The following is a 5,299-nucleotide window of genomic DNA, read 5'->3' as shown; positions in this document are numbered from 1 at the left end:
GAGTTAAGTCAGACTGAGAAAGAAAAATACTGTATCATATGATCTCACTTACATGTGGAATGTGAAAAATCTGAACTCATAGGAACAGAAAGAAGAATGCTGGGTACCAGGGGTTAGGGATGGGAGATACAGAGAGAGATTGGAGATTTGGTCAAAGGGTACAAACTTCCAACTGTAGGATTCACAGTTTCTGAGGATCTCATTGTGGGTTCTGGGATGCTAAAATAGTGTTTTATATACTTGAATGGGCTTCTTTTCTGGTGGCTCAGACAGTAAGGAATCTGCCTGCAATGTGGGAGACCCGGGTTCAATCCCTCGGTTAGGAAGATCCCCTGGAAAAGGGAATGGCTATCCACTCCAGTATTCTTGCTAGGAGAACTCCACGGACAGAGAAGCCAGGTGAGCTACAATCCATGGGGTCACAAAGAGTCAGACATGACTAAGCTACTTCAAGAGAGAGCGAGAGAAAGATACTTGAATGCTGATAACAGAGTAGATCTTAAATGTTATCACCCCAAAAAAGAAATGATAATTATATGGTGTGATGGAAACGTTAGGTCAGCTATGGTGGGAATCATTTTGTACTATGTAAATACATCATAAATGTATCAAATGAACACATTGTACATCTTGGACTTACACAATGTCATGTATGTACATGTGCTTAGTCACTCAGTCATGTCCAACTCTTTGCGGCCCCAAGGACTATAGACTGCCAGGCTCCTCTATCCATGGGGATTTTCCAGGCAAGAATACTGGAGTGGGTTGATATGCCCTCCTCCGGGGGAGCCTCTCAACCCAGGGATCGAACCTGGGTCTCCCGCATTGTAGGCAGATTTTTTACCATCTGAGCCACCAGAGAAGCCCATAATGTCATTTGTCAAGTATATTTCAATAAAGTTGGAAAAGGGACTTTGCTGGTGGTCCGGTGGTTAAGACTCTGCACTTCCAATGCAAGGGGCACAGGTTCCATCTCTGGTCTGGGAACCGAGATCCCACATGCTGTGCTTTGAGGCCAAAAGCAACAAAAGCTGGAGGAAGATAAAATCTGAGAGGCCAAGCTGTGGAAAGGATCATGCATGAGAGCATTAAAACTATCAGGAATTGAAGCCGACGTTATTTTGGAGAGTTAAGATCTTTTATTACCTATGACGGTGCTATTCATTACAATAGTCATTAGCCATGACTGGCTATTTCCATTTTAATTTTTAAACTGAAATTATTATAAAATTACATTTAAAATCCACTTCCTTAATCACAGTAATTACATTTCAAGTGTTCAACAGTCACCAAACAGCACAATGCAGACGTGGAGTAATTCCTCCATGAAAGAAAGTTCTGTTAAACAACAGCCTTGGCCTAAGATGAAGGAAAACGACCCTGAGGAGGACTATAAGGCAAACTCAGAGGGATGGACTTGCTTTGGGAACAACGTGGGTGAAGGAACTGGGCTTGAAAGCACAGACACCCCACCCACCCCCGTCTGATCTTTGCAGCAGCTGAGAGATGAAGCTGGAGGTCAGATGTGATCAATCTGGAAATAGCTCACTTCTGGAAGATGCTGATGGGATTATCCCAGCCTGAACTTTTCACTTATCTTGAGCTTGAACCACTTTAGAATGTGCCATATTTAATGGAGTATTTATTTCTTGGGCTTCGTGTCCTTAAGCCTCTCAGTTGCTCTATATTTCTGGCACACTTTTGAACCAGCTTGATGTCCCCCCAGTTTAGGTAGGAATGGGCACCTGACAGTCCAGGACTTATCGGAGCAGCTGAGACAACCCTCCAGCAGCACTGTGGGCAGGATGATGACTTGGCACCTGCAGGGCAACGTCTCAGGGGAGCTTCTGTCTGAGAGCCTTGTGAAGACAGCCCTGGCATTAGGGGACGAAAGATGGAAATTAAAGTGAGCAATTTAATTTGAGTTAATCTGCTTGCATGACCGAAGATAGGGTGGCCTAGAGATGAATTCAGAACATTGTGTTGTTGCCAGAGAGAGGCTCTCAGCCTGGAGTTGAGGCTGGTGGAGTGACTGGGCTAGAATCCCATCCCTTAGGGCTCCGTGGGCTCTGAGGGCATCCTTCTCCCTGAATCTGTGACCCACCCTCAGATCTGTCCTCGGCTGAATTGACCCAAGGAATGCTTTGAGGGCTTTGAGAGCCCAGGGAAGCAGAAATTTAAACAAGAAAAGATATTTCCCCTCATCCTCACCCTGACATCCACTTTCGTCCTGTGAGTGAGACCTCTTGGAAAGTAGAAATGCATCCTGGGTCCTGGCAGCAGCAGATATGACCATGGCAGAAAGAACCAGTGAGAGATGGTATCCAGGTGGTGATGGTGTGATGAGCGAGCTGGAATACAGGACAGGACATCCAACCCCTGGAAATGGGTGGACAGGCCTCTTCCCCGGGCACTGAGTCCAGTGTCATGATGAGTTACTCTGAGTCATGAGCCTCTGATGTCCCTTCTCACAGCCTGGATCAGGGTGGCCTCAGTGCCCGGAGACGGGTAGGGCTGGGAAGAACAGGAAAACAGCAGGATAGCAGCTCAGCCACCGCAAGAGGGTCATGGAGGTGGGGACCAGACACCTCTTTCCAGGCAGGGAGGAAGGCTGGCCAAATGGCAGGAAGGGTGACAGCGTAATGAAAGCATGAAACCTGGGGTGAAGAGGAAAGCAGCTTTGTTAGTTGTGACTTTTGTAAGGGACCAAGGTTCCACTGCTCCCTGTGTGTCTCCAAGGTTATTAGGAATGTGAAAACCCAGAACTGAGGGCAGCAGCATCTCCAGAAACAAAAAAACAATGAATCTGTTGCTCACAACAGCCAAGATATGGAAACAAAATAAACGTCTGTCAACAGACAGACAATGTGAAACACACACCTATATGGTGGATACTATTTAGCCACGAAAAGGAACGAAATCCTGCTTTTTGTGACAACATGGATGAACCTAGAGGAAGTACCAGTGAAATAATAAAGCAGAGAAGACAAATACTGTACAATCTCATTCATTGTGGAATCTGTTTTTTAAAAGGGGCTTTCGTGATAGCTCAGATGGTAAAGAATCCACCTATAATGCAGGAGACCTGGGTTCAATCCCTGAGTTGGGACGATCCCCTGGAGAAGGGAATACAACCCACTCCAGTAATCTTGCCTGGAGAATCCCATGGGCAGAGAAGCCTGGCGGATTGCAGGCCACAGGATTGCAAAGAGTTGGACACAACTGAGCGACTAACACTTTCACTAAAGCCCATCTCATAGAAATAGAGAGCAGAGTGCTGTTTGCCATGGACAAGGGAGTGCGCGAATTGGAGGGATGTTGGTTAAAAGGTACAAACGTTCAGTTTTAAGATGAATAAGATCTAGGTGTAAACTTACAGCAGAGAGGGTGTAGTTAACAGGATGTCTCCCCTGGAGGAGGGCATGGCAACCCACTCCAGTGTCCTTGCCTAAGAAATCCCATGGACAGAGGAGCCTGGCAGGCTACAGTCCATAGGGTTGCAAAGAGCTGGACACGACTGAAGCAGCTGAGCGTGCATGCATGCATTGCATACTGGAACGTTGCTAAGTGAGTAGAAATTTGCTCAGAGAGTAAATATTTTGTGCTCCTACTTCAAAAAAAATAAAAAGGTAACTGATGTGATGAATACATTAATTAACTTGATTGTAATCATCCTTTCACAATGCATGCATATGTCAGATCACCACACTGGACACTTCAGACACAATGAAGGCTTTTCAAAATGTGACCCACTTCACCTTGAGTTGCCATGCACCCTCCTCTTTCCAAGAGCTTACACCTTCCTCCTCTCCACATCAGTATTCCTACAGTCCTGTCATCAGCATCCTAAAGGGATGTGGGACAAGGAGGGTCAGCCTGATCCTACCCTGACCCTGCTGCCCAAGGGCACATGTCTGAGGACCCAAACTTTTAGGTGACTGTCCTCATCTTTATAAAACAAGCATCTTCCTGAGGCCTCAAGGCCCTGTTGCCAGTTACCGGAGGGTCAGGGAAGCCTGTCCACCGTGATAACCCATCTGGAGTCAGCAGACAGCTGCCTCGCTCCTGGACAGGCCGCTGGGAAAGCGAACACCTTTAACTTATCTCTTCTTCAGTTAGAGGCTGTTCCCACAGACAGCTTCTCCATTACCCGCCTGAGGCCAGAGACTTTAATTCTGTGTCCCATAAACATGTCTGAGGGATGGGGCTGGCACCTGGGCAGGACTGGCTTCGGGGAGCAAGGCCTGCCTTCCTGTAGGGTCCGTGGGGAGCCTGAGCCAGCACAAGACTCAGCCACGAAACAGCATCCTCTGCTGCCCTCTGCTGCCTGTGCTGCCTCATTGCAGCTGGTTCAGCCCCTTCCTTGGATCTGGAGTTCAGTGGGATTTACCTTCTACCGACTTCCAGGTAGCTGGGGGCTCGCGACAAATGAGGAGGCGTGGCAGGCTGACCTTTGACCTGAGACACGACCACCTGCCTGGTCAGTGTTAGGTGGAGGTGTCACAGTGGAGTTATCAGGGTTATAGTGGTGGTGTTGGGGTCGCAGTGTGAGGGGAAGTGCCCATTCCAGGGAACCCGGAAGTGAGACAGAGTGGGGAAGGAGATGGATAGCGGGATGTTAGTGAACACGTAAGCCCTGTGGACACGTGGGGCTGATCCTGAGGAAGATGGAGACACTGTGGGTCACGCCTGAGAGTCGTCCTCAGGAAAGCTGGAGCCTGGGCACTTTGTCTCAACCCCTCCCTGCACCCCACCTCATATGTCCACCCAAGTCTCTTGACCAAGGGTCTTACACACGTTCCTCCACCAGGGCAGGCTGGCCTGCAATGATGCCTCTGGCTGTGGTGAGGGAGCCACCCAGACAGGAAGGGAGGCATATTGGCAGGGACTGTCCTGCCAGATTGAAGGTGAGCTCAGGCAGGAGAAGGCAATGGCACCCCACTCCAGTACCCTTGCCTGGAAAATCCCATGGATGGAGGAGCCTGGTAGCCTGCAGTCCATGGGGTCGCGAAGAGTCGGACACGACTGAGCGACTTCCCTTTCACTTTTCATTTTCATGCATTGGAGAAGGAAATGGCAACCCACTCCAGTGTTCTTGCCTGGAGAATCCCAGGGATGGGGGAGCCTGGTGGGCTGCCATCTATGGGGTCACACAGAGTCGGACATGACTGAAGCGACTTAGCAGCCAGCAGCAGTCCCGCCAGATTGAAGGTGAGCTCAGGCAGGCTTAGGAACACAACCAGGGCACCAGCGACCCCTGTTACAAGTTTGATTTACCTGCCAAGTGGCAATGTCTCTG

The sequence above is a fragment of the Bison bison genome, unplaced genomic scaffold (assembly GCF_000754665.1).
Source record: "Bison bison bison isolate TAMUID 2011002044 unplaced genomic scaffold, Bison_UMD1.0 scf7180017864063, whole genome shotgun sequence".
Taxonomy (NCBI): Eukaryota; Metazoa; Chordata; class Mammalia; order Artiodactyla; family Bovidae; genus Bison; species Bison bison.
Note: the sequence above shows the minus strand (reverse complement) of the source record.